Genomic DNA, 24863 nt, shown 5'->3' with positions numbered 1-24863 from the left:
ATCTTCATTCATACTCACATCGTACATCGTAGTGTACCTTTACTTTACTTTACCTACTATTTGTAGGAACTGCAACAGTAACTTTGTAATATCATATATTTATATGGGATTACAAACTTACTTATGCAGTTCTTAGATCTTTAAAACGTGACTGATATTGCAATATTTTTAGGTTTTCCCTTTATGTGGCCATTAAACCCTAACTCTGTACCAAATTTCAGCTCTCTGAGTTTATGGGAAGTACTAGTTCTATTCTGATGATCATGAGTGAGTTTCATAAATGCGAAACTTTGCTTTCGCTTAACTTCGGAACTAAATGACCTACAGACTTGAAATTTTGGATTTTAAGTATGTGATTATAGCTTACTGGATGACCAAAATTTCTGCGTTCTGGTCTTATCCAGAGGTTCTCAAATAGGGGCCTGAAAATGCGGCGAAATGGTTCCAGTAAAGGATGGTACGGCAGTGCTTGCTTCGCGCTCGACTTGGCGGGGGCACTGCCGTGCCCCCCGATAACGGTCAGCTGGTCACGAACTTAATTACAAATTAATGATTTCATAAAAAAAAAACAATAACCCGGTTGATTAATAGCAATAACGGGGTAAATGCATCATTACCAAGACCTTGCATTAATTAAAAACCCTTTACAATGTAAAAAGGGAGATCAAATTACACTTTCCCTGATAAAAAGTAATTAAACTCTGGTAATCTATGTTTGATCTTTAGCATGCAATATCCATAAAATAGAACTCATAAACTCGTAATTACTACACATATTTAACAACCTTAGGTGTTCGAAAACTCATTCAATTGTTAACCGTATTTTCACGCAACGCAACAAATTGTGAGTTACACAAGGGGACAAAGTTGCTGTTTAACCCCTCGTGCTATTTGATACCTACCGAAACTAGCGATAGAAACTTAAATGTAATTCTGAAAGTGGAGTTTGCGCGTGGCAAGGGTTTCAAGGCACGAGGGTTTTGCTACCGCGTGTAACCGCACTAGCTAACGTGAGGGAAATATGAACTGCCAAACATTACAAATCAAATGAACGCTATTTAATATTTACAATTCAAAATATATAGGTTTCGTGAACACACGATTGAATCGCGGCATATTTAGGGTTGCCAGATCGAAAGGCGCCATTATCGGGAAACAATATCAATTTTTCGGGATTTTGGTACTTAAGTCGGGAAAAAAAATACATTCGAATTAAAGTAATTGTATTAAAAAAAACAACGATATTTTACATTATTGGCACTACGTCAGCTCGCTCGCTCGACGACAGTTCGGAACTTGAAATTATTGTTTTATAACGTGAAGCTGTTTTTCGGGACAGTTTACACTTTGTCGGGAATCGGGAACATATGCTAAAAATCGGGAGAATCCCGCCAAATCCCGACCATCTGGCAACCCTAGGCATATTGCCCCTAACCGTAACCGCATTTGCAACGTGTGACAGAAGTGATGCAGTAGCGAATGTAATACTGGAGTCAGTTATGTAACGCTGCCATACATGACCCAAAAAATTTTTATTAAGCTATGAGCTTCATCACATCTGATATTTGAGTAATTCTAAGCATTTCTAGCCTGAAGTGGGGGGAGGGTGGGGTACAAAGACGGCCGCCATCCGTCATCTTTAAAAAAAATCTACTCTGATCCTGGTGGGTACTAGGGCAAGTTTGGTATCATTTTCGTATAAACCAAAGACGTAGAATTCATTGCTGATATTTGTTTTTTCAATTTCATAGTAATTTTACAAGAAAAACGTAAAAAGGTGAAAAATTTGGTTGGAGATTTTTGCTACGCGGAGCCGAAACTACAAAAGATAGAAAGTTGAAATTTGCACACTAGATTACATTTATAAAGTGTACAAGAGATAAGAAGTGATTTTGAGAAATTCAACCCCTAAGGGGGTTAAAAAGGGGATGATAGTTTGTATGGGGTTCAAGTTTTATTTTAAGCTAGGAATTTGAAACTTCGTACAACGATATATTATTAAAATACAAGAAAACTAATTTCAGCGTTTTTGAAAATTCATCCCCTAAGGTGGTGAAAAAGGAGTTGAAAGTTTGTATGGATATCAAAAAAAATTTCGAACGCGGGACTTGAATCTTTGTATTTGGGGATATTATTAAAAGACAGGAAAAGTAATTTCAGCGTTTTGTAAAATTCATCCCCTAACAGGGTTAAAAAGGGGTTGAAAGTTTGAATCCATTACAAATCCGAGTAGACACACATTTCTTATTGCCTCCCAGGCTTGAAATGCTTAGAATTACTCAAGGAACATATGTGATGAAGCTCATAGCTTAATAAAAAATTTTTGGGTCAACTTTATAACTGCTTCCGCTATAACGAATGTAACGATACAAACGCGAGACGCGCTGTAGTCGCGCTGTTTTAATTCTGTATTGCGGCCTTTTTGCGACATCATCGATCGATAGTTCGATACTGAGGGTCTACCGCGAACCACGTTCGACGTGTTGCCTCTCTGTCGCAATTGTTAATTCGTACGTAAGTGTGACAGGGAGACAACACGTCGAACGTGGTTCGCGGTAGGCCCTCTGAGTCACCGCAAAAAGTCGCCTCCCTAAATTCGCGCTATCTGCGCCCGCGGCAGAGGTGACGTCACCAACCTACTATACTACCGATAAGGCGGCGGCGGCTACAAACGCAACTACTTAGTACATGTTGAAACTCGTACTAAATACTAATCAAGTTAGGAAAAGAAAACAAATGAAATCCGTTAAGTTTTGACAATGTATATTCGCGCTATCGCGGCCTCGACCGAGAGTCCGCAACGCGGCCGGTGACGTCACCAACCGACAGCCGCTGATAAGACGGTTTAAATTTGGAACATGTACGTTTGCAAATTAAACCGTTACGAATTTCCTTGGGTGAGGCCATGTGCTGCGTACAAGATACATGAAAAGGACCGTCGTAATATACGAATCCTTGAAAATATGACTCATTCGACTAAAATCATGAAACTCGACAGGCGATCGAGTAGCTAGCTTGTTTAGGTCTATGAACCTTCCAAAATGTTTGCACCTATTTATTTTATACACACACATACCATACGTTTACAACTTACGCTAACACTACATGTAATGTACTTATTTAGTTGCAGTAGTTATCACTTGAAGCAAATCTGCCAAAAATCTGTCCAATCGGGTTAAATACATATGAGTAGGCCAAAACGAAATATAATATTGCGTTAATCATGTAAATTATGTAAATATGTAATCTACATATTAATATGTTTACAAATAAAGGTCGGCCTTGACATTTAGCATTAGTGAAATCACGAAAGATTTAATACAGTCCAATATGAACGTTACGGGAAATCTCCGATGAAATCGTACAATGTAGAGTCAGGTGAAAGACATCTTCCTTGCATATATGTAATGTAGGAACCTAATTTGACTGTATATTTATGTCCCACGGCCATGTCCAATTCCATACAAAAAATTATCTCTCGTTGTCGAGAGCTCAGCCTACAATTGGCTTTGACCGACTGTCAAATTCCATTTCATATTTTCCAAGCGCAATCTACGTTTAGTTTTTACCGGCCATCCCTATTAAGGGGCGCACTGATTACCTACCAGTTCGCCGGACGATATCAGCCAGATCAGCCTGTCAGTAAAGTTAAACGCAGAATTTAACAGCTCCGAACAACTTTAGTTAGACCCCTTTAGACATTTGGGAAAATTTTATTGACCCCGGGCGAATGCGACGGTTTCCCTTTCTGCTTGGGCAAAATGGTTTCATATGTCCGGCTGTCCGGATATTGTCTACTCGTACAGGTCGCATTTCTATTATTATCATACCTATACCATCATACCTATAATTATATAGATATTTTTGTCAGAATAGTTTTATTTGTCTCATGGGCGAGCCTTGGGGATTCACAAGACCTATAAGCTCTCAGTAGGATGAGGCCCTCTCTAATAAATATATGTAGTTAGAAAAAGACGGGTATTACTGCCAGGGCGCTCCTGTGCTAAGTCGGCTGATCCACTAAGTAGTTATATAATTGTTAGCAACGCCATCTAACGTCGCTCGTGTAATCATGTTCACAAGTTTAACACTTGGCCTCTCGGCGGAGTGCTAATTGAGACAGCCTTGATGACCTGCACCATTCTAGAATACTATTACTTAATAGCAGTATGGATGATCCGCGTTCTTCGATGGAGGTATTGCATAGTTTAGAAATGATGCGGAGGATACCTACTGCATAATGTTAATAACACTACATTCACAGTAAACGTCCATATAAGGTATAGCTTTGATAATGAGATTGAGCCAGTGTCGAGCACGGGGACGTATACTTTATGCTCAGAATGATGTTAGAGTAAATACCTATTAAAGTGTTAAGTGTAGGTATGTAATATTGTAGTAATTAAATCTTGAGAAAAGTGATGCGAGATTATCAACGTCATTGGATAACATGATACGCTTTGCGAAATATTGGCAATAAGTATCTCATTTGTTTCCCCGACCATGTCAGGAGTTTAAGACCTTTGTCAAGATTGCGGGGTTGCTTGGCACACCTATCTAGGTTTTTATAGAAACCTCAAGTAGGATAGTCTAGGTACTTACGTGTCAAAGGTTTTGATAAATAATTTTTGGAGAAATCACCGTCCAGGAAATGTCACGAATTTCAGGGATTTTTATCAGGATATTACATTTTTTTTTTAATATTAGAACGTTGCCTGGTTCGACAGGGCGAAGTCACGGAAAATGCACACATGTAAAGCCCTCAGCTTACATTTCATATGCGTTAACATATTATACTGTCACGTTATCCATAAACCTTAGTTTGGGATTCATTCGTTAGTAATTAAGGCAAGGCTCATACATAACTTCCCCAGTTACCCGATGGGCAAACCGGATCTAATTTACCTACTTAGTCTTTTCTTTAAGATCTAAAAGTGCTCAACCGTCTCAAACTAGGAAAACCAATTAAAATCAATTTCGACGACCGCCCCGTCCAATCAGATAAGGCTTTGTGTAACCAAGAATTGAGACAAAGGACAGAAAAGATAGTAGCCAAATTAATGGAGCGCTAAGAGAAATCTGTATCTGCAGCGAATGCAGAGCGGACCGCAGATGTCAAAGCAATTTGCAGTCACGTCGGCTCGTCAGTTTTGACAATCAGCTAAGGAAAAACAAGCGGAACAGAAGAAACTGTACAATGTACATCAACTTAATGCGCTCTGGAAATGGCTTTGTTTCTGTAATAATATTTATTTATCAGCTGAGCGATTTTTATAATATAAATGTAATCCGGAGACCTCTGCAATCCGTCAACGGCATGTTTTTTGCCCGTTTATATTATGGAGAGTATTGTATTATAAGTATACATATACCTATTAAATAAAAAGTAACGCAGTACCAGCAACACACTTAACTTAACTGACCGCGTTAGTAAAGCTTTCGCAATGACAAAGTTATTTAATAGTCAAATAAGTCAATGCCTGTTAGTACTGGTAGGAGCGGTAAGTAGCTGGCTAGAGTTGTGCTCGTAACGCTGGATTAACAGCAGTTAATTAGTGGATTAGCAGCTCGGGTTGTCCATGCAGTCTTGGTCACATCGTGAATCACAAAATCTCCTAGACTGACTTGTCTACTTACCACGCGTCAGTCGGACTTCACACTTGCTCTATTATCGTAACTGACTTCACTACATAGCTATGTGCCATTATAGTTGTTTAAGATACAGTAATACCATTAAGTATTAACTCAATATCGCCCGCATGAGAAGCACTCAATCATGTAATGTCGCCATCGTTGCGAGCTTATTGTCTGGCTCAGTCGTTCACAGGGTCACAGTGTGCGTTCGTTTTTGCCGAGCTTACTTCACTGCTTGTGCAACATCTACTGTCATATACCACTCTGCTAACCAGATCAGAGTAACAGCTTCATTCAAGTGTTGTAAGACTTGTGAACTTTGGGAAATATCATAAGCGCGCATTGACGATTTGTTTTTTTAGCAGCAACACGAGCACTCTTAGGGACATTTGCACCATCCGCTAACCCGGGGTTAACTGTTTAACCGGTTAATCCCGGGTTAGTGGAATGGTGCAAGTGGCGCTTATTCAGGGAAGAAATTTCAATATCTCTTATCTATCAAAGTCGTTTTCTTCAGCCCCAGGCCGTTCAGATTACAGCGATCACGGGATTAACGAGGCTCCACTGTAACTAAAGCACAAATGGAGTTTAAACTAATTAATCGAAATACTACTACTACGAGCAGGGTTGGGCAAAATACTGGCTTCCACGTATTTCAAATACAAATTACAAAATACATTTTTAAAAGTATTTGAAATACCAAATACAAACTACTTTGGTGACTGGTATTTGAAATACAAAATACAAATTACAGTGTTTAAAATAATGTATTTCAAATACAAAATACAAAATACTTTTTTTTGTCTATACGTTTAGTTTTTTTAACGAATATCCTTTCCTAAAAACGTATAGGGCCATTGCGCTTGTTTTCGTCCAGCTCTAGTTTTCGTCCACTTGACGAAATTTGAATATAAACCTACATTGCTGCAGATAGTAAATTAAAAATGAAATATTTATTTGCCTATCTGTCAAGTGTCAAGTGGTCGAAAACTAGAGCATGGGCGGAAACTACTGTAATGACTCTATCCCCCGGCTGTTGACGAAAAGTTCCGCGCAGAATAACTCGCGCATGGTACATATTTGCCCTCGTACAAGTCGTACATTATATTTAAAAAAAAACGTTCCATTTTAGGATCATAGTATTTAATAAAATGTATTTTCTAGAAATGTATTTTGAAGCTTGAAGTATTTGAAATACAAAATACATGTGAGTGCAGTATTTGAAATACCAAATACAAAATACTTTTCCAGGTAGTATTTGAAATACAAATACAAAATACTACAATGTATTTCAAATACGTATTTCAAATACATGTAATTGAAATACTGCCCAACCCTGACTACGAGTATACTTACGTTGTTCATAGGGTACTTCCCCAGTCGGGCTGCTACAAACTTGACCGAAATAACATTCTGCTCTGCAATGCGTCATATAATTATTATGTTGTTGTTGGTAAATTATACATAAATATACTTATAAGTAATACCTTTGAGTGCATGTCTACAAAAGGAAGTATACTTTCGCTATCTTACACAAGTGCTATCGATATGCGATAATGAAGATAGCCGGGCTTATCGTTTTAGAAATTATTATGTTGCCGATTCTCAAACAATTTCACGCAAATGCATCGATATTTTAATTAAGGGGAATTATGTACATCGCGCTCGGTTTAACGAGCTTATCCTCGCTTCGTTGGTAAATTCCAACAGGTAAGGTGCAATGGAAAAAAAGGTTAAATTTAAAATGGTAAATATTTACTAAATATAAACCACCTTCTAAGTTTCTACTGTAGCAAGAGCTACGAGTATATACGAGTAGCAAGATGCCTTGGTAAGGGCACAGAATAAATAATAGTACAGTCAGCAGCAGATATACCTGAGCGGGCAAGGTGTCCAAGAAAACATATACACTTCAATCGTCACAAAAATAAGGACATCTAAGATGTCATTTTCACGTAGGCTTTCAGTTCGTCACAAATACCTTAACTTCTGAGTTTTTCTTTAACACATACATCCTTATTTAATCACAATGACAATAACGGTTAAAAAGTCAGTGGTAACTAAGCAATCAAATTCAAGCTGCTGTCATTAATACCTATACGCACTGCCAATCACGTACGTCAGCAGCCAGGGTGCCACCAGTTGCTAAGCAGTTGTTATTTTAATGGTAACTAAGCATCAACATTTTATCTGTTTAACTTTAAAATAAATACTGTAGCACTACGACTTGACACCTCCTTTCTTATAGAAGTATTATTCTACTAGAATGATCGGTTTTTTTATTTTAACTGTCATATGCGGCTGTTCTTCCAAACTGTTGATCATATTATATACCTATGTTAATATATTTATTTAGCCCACTTAGGGCCACTTGCACCATTCACTAACCCCGGGTTAACAGGTTAAACCTGATGTGTCACCATGGTTACCAGTACAATTTGACACTAGCTTAACGGTTTAACCGGTTAACCCCGGGTTAGTGGGATGGTGCAAGTGGGCCTTATTGTAGTAAAATATACTATACAGGGTGGCCCATTTAGATCGGCCAGTATGGGAAAATCTGATACTATAAGATATACACCGATCTCTTCTTAGGAATCATGTCATCGATTTTAGTAACACGAAAAACTGCATTCATACATTAAAAAAAATGTGTACTCAGCTCGGGAATCGAACCCCGAACGTTTTGAAAAATAAAACTAAGACTATTTCTATTTAGATATCGATTTTGTAGGTCTCAATTTAGTCAGTTTTCGAAGAGACCAGCATTTTTAGGGTTCCGTACCCAAAGGGTAAAACGGGACCCTATTACTAAGACTCTGCTGTCCGTCCGTCTGTCCATCCATCCGTCCGTCCGTCCGTATGTCACCAGGCTGTATCTCAGGAACCGTGATAGTTAGACAGTTGAAATTTTCACAAATGATGTATTTCTGTTGCCGCTATTATAAGTAACAAGAAATACTAAAAACAGAATAAAATAAAGATTTAAGTGGGGCTCCCATACAACAAACGTGATTTTTGAGTAGTAAATATCAAATGGCATTCCGCACAGGAGTAATCTAAGTAACGCCCACTGCGGGTTCAAACCTACAACGTCCTGATAGAAAGTCGTACATACGCTACATGTGACATTATCTTCAAAAATTATATAAACTAATGCGAAATTAACATAAAACCAGAAGACACAAATTAATAAAAGAAATGAAACCCAAAAAAAAAAAAGCTGTAATCTCTAGGTGCGTACGACTGAGATTTGAACCCGCAGTATCTGCTTTGAAAAGCAAACGCCTGTTACTGAGACCACGACGTGCCTTGACAACTGGCTCTAAATTCGGCTTCAGTTAGCTTTTGCTATGTGTCATTCGTCTTGACCATTCTGTTAAAAGAAATGGTTTGCAGTAAGTTGACCGAAAGGCTCCTGTCAAATGGTTGAAGGGCAAAATGTGAGATAGATGTATGTGATGACAAGACTGTACTGCTTTCGATGATTGTCAAAACGCTTTACCTGAAATTACCATGGCTATCTTTTATTCAATATTCGACCATACTTGTATGCTTTAAAGTCTACTTTTCCATATTGTTCAGATATATTTGATACGTTGACCGCTTAGATACCATTGGTTTTTTGACAGCTAAGGTATCAATGACTTGTTGTAAGTGTAGAAATTAATGAATAGCGACTGTTAACATATTTGTGACACGTTGAGCGCTCACAAGTAAATACTACCATGACAGTCAACAACTTTTTGACAGTTTAAACGTTTACCTCTCTTTGAGCACCTGGAGTGCATAGCGACTTCTGCTGCTGACTGTACCTACTACCGTACAGAAAGGGATAGTGTCATACATCAGATAGTGGCATAAAGGGACAGCATAATTATTCTTCCCTGAACTGAAAAAAGTGAAGTGTTTCCTACAAAACCGAAATTTGACAGCACTATCTGATGTATGACACTATCCCTTTCGGCTATTTAGGATTGTCAAAATTCAAATTATTATCTTATCTGTGGTCGTGCACGCAAAGGGACGTCAGCACATTGTGCCAACCCTTATAATTGCTCAGAGCAATGCTGAGCCGAACGGAGCCGAGAATACCCGAAAGGAGGAGTGTCTCCCCACTGGCAAGGTACTGCCAAAGTATTAAATTAAATGCTTCCGATTTAGCAGATATTAGCGACTTTGAAAACTATCCCGCTTTAGAAATTACCAAATTACTTAGAACAATTTTTAAGCTCCCAAAACCTTCCTAAAATGTATACATCTATGTAATAAAGATCCAAAGTAACATATTTCCCTACAGAGTATGCAAACAGATGTTATCTAATCGGGCAAGCTGCTTATCTCGCGGAGGTTCAAATATGGCGAAACATTGTGGTGCAACCTTCACACCTAATGTTGTTATGTTGCCAATACTTGCCATATGTCAGGTTTTTCCCATGACATGTCAGGATTTTCCCATGATATGTCAGGATTTTTAGTCTTTTGTCATGCAGGATTGCGGGGAACCTAGGGTATTTAGAAATCTCACCTAACGACTACGAGTACAAGCTAATAGCTAAAAATTAGTTGGGCAGAGGGAAAGGAAGATTATGCTTTACTACTTTGCTTTGCTTTATGGAAGACTTACCTGCAACCGATGATGCCAAAAATGCGGGGGTGCGCGGGGCGAGGTGAGCGACGTCCCGTGCCGTGATTGGTCCGTTCAATGACACGGACGTCACACAAAGACACTTTCGACTCGAACATGGAGTAAAATTACCGTAGGTATGGGTGGCAGAGGGGGTAGCGCGACTATGCTCAGTCTGGAGGATATTTTGTCTGTCCCTGCAGCATATATGGTGGCGGGTAAAAGCGCTAGTGGTCCACGACAGGTTTTGGAATAAGGGATTTAATATGGGCGTATTTATACTTATCGTGATAATGGTAACGAGATTTTTTTTGGAGAAATGGGCATGTAGGAAAACTTCAGGATTTATAGAGTGATGTCCGGACTTTTGTCAGGATACCTACTGCATTTTTTCACATGGTAACCCTATTCACACCCACAAAGAATCGATTCCTAAACGTATCACTAGAGTAATTGTATAAGTATATAACTGTTATCGCGCGGAAAGTAGTATATGTAATACTTTAAGGCGATGTAATGCTATAATCGATACGGCAGGACAGCAGGAAGCCAAATGCTTTATCCTCGTAAGGCCCAGTGTGCATTGCAATGTACACTATGTTTCAATCTAATTCGAACCTTTGAAAAACTATATAAGGTAGCATTTCTTTTGTTTCATTGTTTTCTAAAACAAACTAAAGTCATAATCTACTATACAACAAGGTTTAAATTAAAAATAGGGAGACTTTGTATGGTGCGCCTTACGAAGCTATATACCAGTGGTGGGCAGTTTCTTCGCGGGGGGCCAGAAAGTTTAGGAAATGTATGTGGAGGGCCGGAATTGTAGCCAAAATTTATTTTGATTTGCGATCATCGTGGGCCAAAGCCATATACTAATTATTTCATAGCACCGGCGGCGGGCCGGAGATGGCCCGCGGGCCGTACTTTGCCCACCACTGCTATAGACATTGATGTCACCCGACTTCCACGTTGCAAATAATAACACACTTAGGCCCACTTGCACCAGCCCACTAGCCCGGAGTTAAATGGTTAAACCGTTAACCCAGTGTCAAATTGTACTGGTAATCATGGTAACTCCAGGTTTAACCGGTTAACCCCGGGTTACTGAATGATGCAAGTGGCCCTTAGGTATTCATAAAACTTTATACTGGCCTATATTACATTATCATCTTCCTAGTGTTATCCCGGCTTTTTGCCACGGCTAACGCTACGTCTTACGTAGGCGAACAACGCGCGAACGCGGCGCGGCGCGGCGCGGCGAAAGCGGCCGCCGCCGCGCCGCGCCGCCTGACATTCGCGTGCAAATCGCGCCGCACCGCGTTCGCAACGAGATCGCTTACGTAGGACACTTCTATGGGCATCAAAGGATTGATTTCGCCGCGCCGCGCCGCGCCGCGTTCGCGCGTTGTTCGCCTACGTAAGACGTAGCGTTACGGGGTAACCTGGGATCCGCTTGACGACTAATCCCAAAAAGGCTCTGGGGACTGCCATCTGACCTTCCAACCCAGAGGGTAAACTAGGCCTTATTGGGATTAGTCCGGTTTCCTCCAAAAATCGACTGGTGAATATCAAATGATAAATCGTACATAAGTTCCGAAAAACTCATTGGTACGAGCAGGGATTTGAACTCGCAACCTTTGGATTGAAGGTCTCACGCTTTTACCGCTAGGTTACCAGTTTAGTACAGTCATTATATCCAAAAAAACCGACCCTACCCGTGAATAATTAGTTCTTGGATTTTTTTTTCGTAGGTCCCTCGGGGGGGTCACTGGGGGTGTAAATTCAAAAAGTAGGCTGAATCAGGCTCCTGCGTATATTCGAAAAATGGTTTTTTTCCAAAAAAACGGTTTTTCTTCAATAACTCGGCCATTTTTGATTTTACAGTAAAACCGTAAGGACAAAAATTGTAGGAAATTCTCTTCAAGTTAGTCCAGTCATTATATCCAAAAAACCGTCCCTTCCCGTGAATAATCAGTTCTTGGAATTTTTTTTCGTACGTATAAGTCAAAATAAGATAGATAAGGACAAACGATTAATTGTTAAGTAATGGAAGCTTGTAGCGTATAGAAATATATCAAATATATATTTGTACATACATTCTAAGATGGGTCAGGAAATTCGTGCCATCATCAGTCAAACAGATCCTTAATAGGTTACCTGAAACAAATTCAAAAAATAATTAAATATTCTGCTATTAAAGACGAACATTACCATTTTACTCGATGATAATAACAGCGAAAGAGATGAAAATCGGCGTTAACGGGGTAATTGTTTACAAAGAAAATAAAGGCGAGTAATACTCGTAGTTTGGTATGTAAAATTTTTACTTGCTCTATTTTCCCTATAAGCAACAAAACTTTTGCATAGACTGACGTTTATCTGACATGGTTATTTGTATGTTACGTACAAATCATGTACAAATAACCATACATTTGACGTGCCCCTCCCCCGCAAAAATCGGCAGACTGTTTTGTACAGAAAATGACAGTCATGGCGTCTCCAATTACTAAATACTCAAAGCTGCTACCTACAGTCGCCATCAAATATATCGGAACGGCCAAGGTGCTCACAAATATCTGAACACGCCTCTTTTCTCAGGGCGTTGGAGTGCGTGTTCAGGTATTGTGAACACCTTGGCCGCTCCGATATATCTGATGGCGACTGTAGGTAGCAGCTTTGTATTTAGTAAGTGGAGACGCCACGGAGACGCCATGACTGTCATTTTCTGTACAAAACAGTCTGCCGATTTTTGCGGGGGAGGGGCACGTCAAATGTATGGTTATTTGTACATGATTTGTACGTAACATACAAATAACCATGTCAGATAAACGTCAGTCTATACAAAAGTTTGCACAGTTGTGCAAGGTTTTCGGCAGAGGGGTAAGCTCTTAAAGGCGACTCCGGTTATTAAATGCTCTAAGCCACCATAATCAAAACATATGCAGCATACCAGGCATACATATGTTTAGAATGTTCATATCTAATTTCATGTTATTTCTATAAGTAACTTCATTGTACGGCGGCGGCTTACTTTCGTGTGGCTCTTACAATATAATATCAGACACTCCCGTTCATTTTATCACATTTGGCGCCAACGTTTGGCGTACAAACAGCAACACTCCCAACTACATCGGTGGACCTTATTACAAAAGGCATAAGGTCCACCGATATACAGTTAACAGTGTGGGCGATGGCACAGTCAGCAGCAGAAGTTGCTAAACGGGTGAGGTGTTCAAAATTACCTTGACACGCTCTTATTCTCTTAACAATAAAGTCACGTCAAGATCATTTTGAATACCTGGCCCGCTTAGCAACTTCTGCTGCTGACTGTACAGTAACTAAACAGCAAAACAGCCAACATTCGAGCATCGCGAATCCGGTTCTCGGATGAGTCACGGCCGACCTCACGACGACCTCTACTTCAGCAGTCCTGCGCGTATTTGATCCCAAGTATCCCAACTTATTATGTCATGCTTGTATACCAAATGTGTTTACCTACAGTTAATAAATAATCCATACTAATATTTTATATGCGAAAATGTGTCTGTCTATCTGTTACCTCTTCACACTTAGACTGCTGAACCGAAATTAGAAATTTGGTATAGAGATAACTAGTTTCAGTCTCGGGAATATAAGACAAATTAATATCAACAATTGTAGTCGTGTGTCGAAGAATGTGTTGATTGATTGATCCAATTCGAGTTTTACTTATTCGATCTGTTTCCAATATGATACTGATCTGAGTGTCAAAAGTGACATTATTTCAACCAACGACACTTTTGACACTGAAATATCAGTATCATATTGGAAACAACTAAAACCACCATAGGTGGAATAAGTAAAACTCGAATATGCCTGCACATTTCTAAGCGCCACTTGCGCCATCCCACTAACCCAGGGTTAACCGGTTAAACCGTCAACCCAGTGTCTAATTCTACCGGTAACCATGTGGTAACTCCAGGTTTAACCGGTTGGGGGAGCATCGTGGTAGAATACTCGTTACCTCATGATGCCCAATAACAGCAGAGAGGTAACGCCGCAGGGGAAGTTAGTGGGTATTCTCCTCCCCTCCCTCTGAGTACCAGAGGAAGTACGGGAGGAGCGAGTCCCACATCCCCAACGGGCCCTCGTAGCCCGGGGGTGAGATACGTAAATGTATTTACCCCTGCGAGGGAAAAAAAAGGTTTAACCGGTTAACCCCGGGTTAGTGAATGGCGCAAGTGGCCCTAAGTATGGTCAGGAGCACACCGTTACAATCTCGGACTCACGCTGTATAATTGATCCATTACATTCCGAAAACCGTTTCAAGTGATGCGTGATCAGAATAATCAGTTTAGAAACATAATCGCCACTCTCTGTTACATGGGAAACAGTTCTCAGTACTGACAGTAACTTCATTGACCATCTGTAGACCGTATTCCTTTATAATAAGGTGTACGGAAAGTCAGTCAGGTGTGTGGACACAGTGGACAATGGTAATGGAGTTTCGAATAATTGGAAATGGAACGCGACAGCGACATCTTTATGTCGCATTTGCTTTTGTGTTATTGTGGCATCATAATAAAAGCTTAGAAGAGTTTCGACCAACACGTGTCTCTCCAGGTGTCTGGATTTAGGTTTAGAGGGCCTACCGCGATCTGCGTTCGACGTGTTGCCTCCCTGTCACACTTACGTACTAATTTAAAAGTACGACAGAGAGGCAACACGTCGAACGTGGTTCGCGGTAGGCCCTCAGACCTCAGATGCAGAGAAGCCGGTAATCTTCGATACGGTGCGTACATATCTACTTATAGTACGTCGGTTGCTCTATCTATGGGGTCCTGACCACAGCCAACTTGGGTTTTTATAATGTGTTTATATGTATTTTGTGTTTTTTTTTGTATTTGCTTTCATATTCAAAAAGTGTAAACGACAAATAATATGCTTACAAATCTAATGAAGTTTATGTCTTCACTTTTTAACAGATTACCTAACTTAATCGAGTAAAACAGTCCAATGTATGAATATTACATCAGAATGGCATTTCCTAACATTATTATTATTCCATGGTCTCAACCGTTTCTGATGTTAGCAAAACACCAAATAAGTAAACGCATTAGGTATAATAGTTTTCGAACAATCGCCGTTACAAATTCAACTCTATTACTTATACTACAGAGTACAAAATCGAACGGGGATGAAGATTACCTACTTGTAGAATTTGTCGAGAAGTGGATTGAGTAGTTAGACAGAGCAGCTGACATAATATTGAGTCAAGTGAACACTGCTGATGATCTAATCTGCTGGCTTGTTGCTTTACAATTTGATAAACACACTAAACATTAGCTCCTAGTATTTCCTTTTGATTGAAAAAAAGGAAATACTAGGAGCTTAGAGGATATAACCAACGGAGACGCCATGTCTATAATTTTCGGTACAAAATAGTCTGCCGTTTTTTGCGGGGGAGGGGCACATCAAATGTATACGTAACGTAAACATAGCCATGTCAGATAAACGTCAGTCCATACATGTGGTTGACCATTGGCCGCCTATTTTCGACAGAGGGGAACGCCTGTTAATGACCACTCCGTTGGTTATATGATCTAAGACTAGGAGTATATTGTATCATTGGAAGTATTATGTATCAATAGTACAGTCACCTGCCATAATATGTTACTCTTCAAAGGCCTCTAAAATATGTGACACGCTCTTATGGCTCTACAAATAAGATCGTGTCAGATATTTTTGCAGCCTTCGTTGCGTAACATATTATTGCAGATGACTGTACAGTCACTGTTTAGACGACAACGGTTTCACTCATTTGAATTTTTAGTCGCTATTGGCGACATGTTTCGCGCACGAAGTGCAGCCGCCGTGAGCACTCGAGCCTGAGGAAGGACCCCCGACGGGCCCGAAATATGTCGCCAATAGCGACTTAAAATTCAAATGATTGAAACCATTGTTGGCCAAGCAGTTTAAAATATGTCCCGCGAAAGTTTAATTTCGAGTTACAGTCACCATATAAATTAGAGCAGCCAAGGTGCTCAAAAATATCTGACTGTTTTTGATAATAGAGGCTTTGTTTAGATATTTTTAACACCTTGGCCACTCTGGTATATCTGATGGCGACTGTACCTATTCAATAGCCCAGTTTACTAAAAATACATTATTTTTTTATAAATGGTTTTATAAATTGAACGCAGTTTTACGATAAGAATACACGGAGAAAAGAAAATATGGCAAAAGCTTCTGGGGGATTCATCACAATTTAAAATGATGTCACACGACACGATTTTCGTCTCTTATTTTAGGTCAATAAATGCAATTTAATATCATAGAAACCTATACTTAATTCTAATATTATTGTCTTCAGACTACTGTCTACAATTTAACGGATTATACACCATCAGTATGTGACCACGAGCAGTGGCGGATTTGCAGTCTTTGCCGCCCTAGGCCCCAGGCCTTGTAGCCGCCCCTTTCTCAGCACCCATCATATTGACTACATTTTGAGTTATTTCTTCTTATCATCAGCGAATTTTTTGTCACAATTTGCCGCCCCCAAAAATCCTGCCGCCCTAGGCCCGGGCCTACTTTGCCTTAAGGCAAATCCGCCACTGACCACGAGAGCTGGTAAAAGGCATCGAAATGTATTTTAAATTATACGCGATTTAAATAAAAGAAATGTGTAATCGTTTTGACGTTTTATAAAAAGTAGCTGATTTGACTTGATAGTCAGACCGCGCTAACTAAGTAATGAATGCACCTGCATTTCGTTTATGTAAGTGGCGCATCTGTAGAAAAAACCGGGCAAGTGCGAGTCGGACTCGCGCACGAAGGGTTCCGTACCATAATGCACGAAAAAAACGAAAAAAAAAGCCAAAAAAAACGGTCACCCATCCAAGTACTGACCACTCCCGACGTTGCTTAACTTTGGTCAAAAATCACGTTTTTTGTATGGGAGCCCCATTTAAATCTTTATTTTATTCTGTTTTTAGTATTTGTTGTTATAGCGGCAACAGAAATACATCATCTGTGAAAATTTCAACTGTCTAGCTATCACGGTTCGTGAGATACAGCCTGGTGACAGACGGACGGACGGACGGACAGCGAGGTCTTAGTAATAGGGTCCCGTTTTACCCTTTGGGAACGGAACCCTGAAAATCGTACCTGTTTATAGGTTTATCGGCACATTATCATACTATAATTCACATCCGATATCTGTGGTAGTGATCTTGAAATTACTTCAAACGGAGCGGAAATTTATTCATGATTATTACTTTATGAAGGCGAGCCGAATGCGTATTAGAATCAGTGTAAAATTGTAATTTTAATAAGAGATTTTTAAGCTGCGAAATTGTGCTGAAATATTTTCTATTCTTAATGTCAGTACGAGGGAAGCGGCCACGCGACGATATCAGCCTGTCATGTGTCAGTTACTCGTAAAAGGCAACATAAAATAACAGTGGCGAATAATTGACAGTCTGATACCGTCCGGCGAACAGGTGATCTGTGGGCCCCTTAATGGGAAAAAAGTGTCCCAAAATTTCCATAGATTTTCAATTCGAAAAATGGAAACAATACAAATAAAAATCTATCTTGGGACATTAATTTGTCCTATTATAGGATTGAAAGTGCTCGTGATTTTGAATAGTAATAATATATAAAAAGGTCCAAATGAAAAAAAAAAGTAGTGTACAGTCTCCATCGTATATATCGGAGCGGCTAAGGTTCTCACAAATATCTGAACACGCCTCTATTATCAAGCCGGTAGAGTGAGATATTTTGATCACCTCGCATCGCACGTACATCTTTAAAATTTAAATAAAATGGATAGGCAGATGAAGGGGTATTGGGCGGGGCGATAGCACGCAAGCCATGTACCTATAGTGAGAAAGTTACACCGAAGAGGAGGGTCTAACATAGTGTATTAAATGAGTAATCATGTAATCAACGATTGGTACGGATAAGAAATGCCGGCTGAGCTGTAACCATCGCCCACGCTGTTAACTGACCGTTCGTAAACCTTATTACAAAAGGCATAAGGTCCACCGATGGACAGTTAAGAGTGTTGCTGTTTGGAACTAATCTAAGTTGTGTAGCATTTACCTTGGAATTACCTCCTTCCTTTTTTCTGTTCCTTTATTAGAATTCCAGCATTTAGCTTTCCAAGTCCGATCATTCTGACTTGCTTATTATGGCTCCGATCACATTATGATACTTCTTGAATTGTATCTGAAATTTACAGACTCTAATAAGACTCTTAAAGTCCTTTTCAACCCTCAGGATGCATGGATCCTTCCTTCCTTCCTTCGTTCTTAGGAGTGTGCGTCATAGAATGTGAACCACATCCCCTTCCTTTGACAGGGATTTTTGAATGTGTGATTATGATAGGTGATGTATGAGTGCAGAGAAGTTCCTCGGTCTTTTCATCTTCTTCTTCCATTCTATCACTCATTCTCTCACCTCACTTCTCATACTAACTACGAGCTTGCTTTTCCAAAACTGTCGCGTTACGTGCTCTGCCAATGAATTGGTAGAGCACGCAACTGAGCAGCTGGAAGGATGAAGGGTGAAGAAATGAAAAGTAAAGACTCAGGGGTAGGTAACGTTTATTTTCCAGGTATAAGTGGTGGGTCAATATGGCACTTACCTTAACATCTAATCTAAATAACTTAGGCGAGACTCTCTTTTTTTTTTTTTTTTTTATAACTTGTATTTTTTATAGTTCTTTACTTTTCATTTCTTCACCCTTCATCCTTCCAGCTGCTCAGTTGCGTGCTCTACCAATTCATTGGCAGAGCACGTAACGCGACAGTTGTTACGCATCGCATAACGAATAGAGTCTTCTTCAGCCTGATTTTGTATACCTACAGTACTCTATAGGTGACCATAACATTTGGATTACCCAACAAACAAATGGAATGACGTCATCGACAAAATAATTAAGGTGAGGTGAGGATTAGGAATGGACGGGGATTGATGCTATCGGAACATATGGACTAAAGAACGAAACTTTACTATACTAGGTCGAGGAATCGTTTTCCCCATATCTGTGCCAACTGGGTAATTAGTTGGGATAGAATAATGTTTCATCTAAAAACTCAACGCAACAGTTTTGAATAAAAACATCTAGTTGTTAGGCATGATCATTTCTTAAAATGGATGTAGGTTCTACTCTACAGTCTACAACTATACACTACACGTATTGTCATTCAGCCAAGAAAATTGTTTTAAAACGTGATTTCGGTAGGTAATAGAGCACCATTGAGTATGTAAGTATATAACTGGCTCATCAAACTAACACATATTTTAAAACAAAGAGACCGAATACATTGTCGTATAAGCCTGATCCAAATTCTACTTTATGACCAACAAAATAAAGATTAAAACTGGATTGATTCTTTAAACGATTCCCTTTTGTTTCGAACGTTACGTCAAATTTGAATGTGGAATTATAACGGCCGCATGGCAGCTGCTAATGCCGGCAGGCATGCCATATGCGGTCTCTTCATTCACGAAGCAATATTCCTCGGCTGTAGGCTTAATTCTAGTTTAACTTGAACCTGGAATCCTTTAGGAATGGAGCAAGACTGGTTTACAGGAGTCATTTCGAAGGGGTTGTTGTGAACATTTTCGTTGTATCTAGTATCTACCAGTCTATCGGCAAGGGAGTTGTAATTTACTATTTCAAAGTACCGCTTGAGGCTATAGTCTATTGTGGCTTCGCTTAGACTTCAGGACTTCGGACAGGCGGTCTAGAAGAAAGAGTTGACGATTGCATAATTATATAACGTCTTCTAAAGGTCGCTGTGAAATTTAAAAGTCAAATGCTCAAGGCAATACTGATAAAAGTTGTTAGAAAATAAGTTGGAAAAAACTAACCAGCTGCCATCACGTACATTAGATATAGAGCCAATTTGGAAACTATTAATTAGGCTTTGGAAATATTATAACAGTAGGCTATCAATACATATACCTATATGTGTTTGTTTAGCTTAGTTTATTACACTTCATATTTCCAATTTGTTAAATATTAATATGAAATGTGACGGTTTCGTTTACTTAAGACGACCACTGACTAACAGGCCGCCGGACGGTATCGGCCTGTCAGTTAGAACAAAAATTTGACAGCTCCGAACAACTGACAGGCCGATATCGTCCGGCGGACTGTTAGTTAATGGGCCCCTTTATTAGGTAATAGCAAGTCAATCTCAAGTTGCAATAAATTGCAACTTATTCGGTCACTATAATGTTGAATACCTTCTAAGGTCGATATGTCAGCGATATTTGTCTAAAGAAGGTCACTTTATGACGTTCGACATTTCGACCTGTCATTTCAATCTCAAATATATTACGTTGTTACAACAGTCCTCTAATAGAACCGTGCAATAGGTCTAGGTCAAGTCTACGGTCGTCATCGTTAACACCAATCTTAGCACAGTTACGAGGCAACATATTTATGTTACAAGATCAAAATATTCATTCGTTTTTTTACTCGTTTTCTGTATTTTTCGTAGAACATTGTTTTTGCTCTATTAAGTTTAGACTACGACACTATACATAATATACGGTACACTCAATGTATACACCTAGTGTGCCGTGTATACATAGTGTCGTGGTCTAAACTTACCTCGGCACAAGCGAGTCTTGCACTCACGATTTACTTTAATTTGCTAAAAAAAGGTAATTCATTCCGAATACAAATACATTGTAAAGTATCATCATACAATTATGATCCAGAATTAGTATCCACGCCCAGCTGAGGATCTGGATGCCCTGACACCCGAGGTAGTTGTCTGGCTTAACAACCTCAAAGCTGTACTCTGATTGCCTATTCATCCTTGATTCCTTGCCAATGCCATACGATTAAATAAATACAATTATATAGGATACCAACTTATAAATCTACGAGAATTTAAATCTATCAATGTGCATGTAGAATGTACAGATAGCTTGTAAGATGCGCGCGCCCTTGTAAGTATGATAGAACGTTTTAATGCAATAAATGACGTTGACGTTGAAACCCCGCCGCTCCTATAAAACGTGCAAACAGCAACACACACATCAGTGGACCTTATTACAAAAGGCATAAGGTCCACGTACAGGTAACAGTGTGGGCGGTGGCACATGTTCTAACGTCAGTTAACTGCAACGTAGCTCTTATTGCGAAGACATAGGGTGTACCATTGGTCAGTCGAGTGTTGACGTTGGTTCACCTGCCTATTATAAGGCTGTACACGAGTTGAAATGTTTTGTGGGTGCTTTTTGGCGTTTTTTTAGGCTCACTTTTTATTTGAGTTCTAATAAGGATTGTGACTAGTCGTGCACAGCCATCTAAGAGCAGCAGTCTTTGGTCATTATATTACAACATTTACAGTACATCTAGTGCTACATTACGACACCGGTGCTATAATAAGCACATTACGTAACTACGTTTATATGTATATTTATTTCCATGAATAATACTGACAACGGTTCAAAACCGTATTATTTTCGCATTTCGAAACAAATGCTTACGTTAAATTGCCGACACGATAACGAAAGAATGCGACAAATATTTTGATAAAAATTCATTGCCAATTGATAATTCACTAACGATAAAACTCGCAGAGTTAAAAAAAAACTAATGAGGCGAAAAAAAGAGGGCACGTGCTTGGTTCCCCTCAGCCACGAGTCCACGACCGCCACCTGTCATTAAAAAAAAAGTAAAAAGCTGTCATTTCAAAGAATAAGTACTACTTATCGCAAAGTATGAGCAAGACTGATAATAATGCTTGATCTTACGTGATGTTCACAGAGAAAAGGGGTAGGTATATTATGAATAACTTAATAAGGATACTTTTCAATGTCAGTGGCGGTTTTTTATAAAGTGGTACCTTTTGGTCGGCACATAAATAGTGGCTTTGCGTAAATAAATGTTAGTAATTATTTGTAAGAATCAACTCTAGCGCCTTTAAAAACACTAGTTGTAAGAAAATAAGTGTGAAATAATTATTAGCCGGACTTCACTTGGCACCTTTGATGAAGTTTAACATTTATAGAAATAGAAATAACATTTGAAATAATGTATTTACAATTTACCTGTAAGTGAGTAAAGGTAATTTACTACCCATGATGTGTTTACAACTTTGTATCTTTTCAAAGATCTTAAAATGCCTGATAATACAGGCAGTGTTTGGACTTCAGATAAATTACCTAAAATTCTTCTTCTTCTTCTTAGTCGGTACACTCTTGCCAGAGTGGTCGTGGTCATCATTGTAAATCTTGATGAGTGATAATCTTGCTAATACCTAAAATTACGGCACAATAAATGGAATACTTTGTTTAATTGGGAAATATACGTTCTAGACGGAAGTTATTTTTCATCAACCCTCATATAGTGTTTTCCGCAAATTATAGAACATTACAGGGTATTTATGAAAGTATAGAATTGTCAACCAGATTGCTTGTTCCATAGTTTGCACTTTCAAATTGGGTATGTATAAATTATCTTTTAAATTGTAAAAGAGAAATTACGTTAATTTTACGCTAGGAAAGATTCCTTGAATTCATTGAAGGTCAATAAAAACACTTTGTGTTAGGCCTTATATAGTATTTACCGTAAATTACAGAACATTACAAGGTATTTACTATTTAACAGCTAAGCGACGTGGGGAATCCTGAATTAGCCAGTCAATTAAAAGGCTAATTAAGTTGACTCCTGTGACAGTTTACATTCTCCCATGCCCGCCATCTTTGCCGCGGCATTTTAAGTATTTTCACTTTTTTTTTTCAATTTATAATGTGAAAGAAACGTAATTTTATAGGAATTCTGACAACACAGATACGATCAGTCGGTCAGCAATTGCGAAGCCAACGCAAATGAATGTAGTTCGTTACTAATGAAACCATCATCAGGAGTACTTTGCTCTTCGACACGAGAACGACTTTGTTTTGTCATGTATTTAGATGACATTAAAATTTGTGTTAGCATAATAAATAGTGTTATGCTATTTCTGTGTAATGAAAATGACACGTAGGTACCTATGCGACCTCTCTGCGTACACTTCTACTATTAACCATTCAGTAAAATCCGGATTTCAGCAACCAATTGCAGTAATATATAAATGGCGGCTCCTATTCAACGCTATTGCACTTTATACCCAATTCGGTTTCGAGATCGGTTCGAATTTCGAAATGCTCGAATTCGCGCCAATCCGACTCGTCTCGATCGTCCGAGAATCGATTCGACATTCTTCGGAAATAATAGAGTGTCCCTCTCGATTCGTTTAATGGGTAATTTTAGAAATAGAAAAGGTCAGTACACTCGGTGGATTTCTTAATAACCTAAATTAACAAGTTGTTTGGACCGGGACGATCGTTAGCGAGTACGATTACTTAGATAATTCAATTCAAACAGTATAAACGTAGATATATGTCAAAAACATAGAAATTAATTATAATAAAACACACACACCTAAAGCTAATCGTGTTTATTACTTGTAATGCTTCAGCACAATAGCCAGATTCGAGTTGAAAAGTTTATAGTAAAGTTCGGACCGGAAATCAAAGCTTATACCTTTAGCACAATATAGCAGAACACTACGTTAAATAATACATAAATACGTGGTTTGTGAGCTTTAGGTACGGCAACTGATCATGTGCCAAACATATGTTACTATAAGCCAACATGAGTAAATAGGAGATGATATCACTTGGCAACGACTCTGGAAACGGAAGAAATTGTGATTCGCGGAAACACCATCCAAACTAAAACGTTTGTGTGAATTGTGTGTGGTTGGGAACTTGACACATTTTGGAAATCTTATACCTTTAAACAAGCAATTCTTGTATATTTATTTATTTAAATATATTTCGGGGATCTCGGAAACTGGTCTAACGATTTCGATGAAATTTGCTATATGGGGGTTTTCGGGGGCGATCGATCTAGCTAGCTTATCCCTGGGAAAACGCCCATTTTTGAGTTTTTACACGTTTTCCGAGCAAAGCTCAGTCCCAGATCCAGCTCCCAGATGGATACTTATGGTAAACTAGTACATATATACCCTTACTCAGCTTTACCCACGCATAGTTTTCATGTACAGTCAATACGGGTGCACAAATCATACTCAAAAATATGTCCCATATCTCGTATGTCAGTGAACTATAGGACAAATTTTTGTGAGTTGTCTACACCCATATTTTTACACCTGACTGTACAAGAAAGTTTAAAACGAATACACTAGAAACTACGGCGTTCCTCGAGCCTTTAGACATGTTGAACTCGGTCAGCTATCAAAATCCCGGAAGCTTAAATATTTAGAAACATCGTTAACCTTTACAAATTATAATAAGTAATAACCATAGTGAACATCAATAGCAATAAACCACAAATTTCATTATTTTTTATATCCAAAACATGTATTAAATCGTTTTTAAAGCCAGTAATAAAGCTTTTTTCTCCACAACGTATGTTTACTGGTAATTCATTCGGTAGTGTTTGTGTTCTGTTGACGTAACAACCGGTTGGAAGTGTGACAGCCAAAAATAATTCTGTTATTCGTCCCACAAATCGTGTGAATCGCGAAGGTTACGCTCATATTGATGCCTAAGAAGGTTATCAATTAATTATATCTTGTAG

The 24863-nt window shown here is 38.9% G+C and overlaps 1 protein-coding gene and 1 long non-coding RNA gene across 3 annotated transcripts in view; one reads left to right on the top strand and one right to left on the bottom strand.

The window, feature by feature from the left end:
* Window positions 1-24863, bottom strand: part of LOC134672599 (chloride intracellular channel Clic) — an 82865-nt gene that overhangs the window by 44469 nt on the left and 13533 nt on the right. The window lies entirely within an intron of this gene.
* LOC134672622 (uncharacterized) overlaps window positions 15637-24863 on the top strand; it is a 61398-nt gene continuing 52171 nt past the window's right edge. The window contains exon 1 of the long non-coding RNA XR_010099357.1: window positions 15637-15833. This is a non-coding gene — a long non-coding RNA (uncharacterized LOC134672622). The remainder of the gene's footprint in view (window positions 15834-24863) is intronic.

Source organism: Cydia fagiglandana, chromosome 17 (genome assembly GCF_963556715.1).
Source record: "Cydia fagiglandana chromosome 17, ilCydFagi1.1, whole genome shotgun sequence".
Lineage (NCBI taxonomy): Eukaryota > Metazoa > Arthropoda > Insecta > Lepidoptera > Tortricidae > Cydia > Cydia fagiglandana.
Note: the sequence above shows the minus strand (reverse complement) of the source record. Positions and strands in the feature narration are given on the sequence as shown.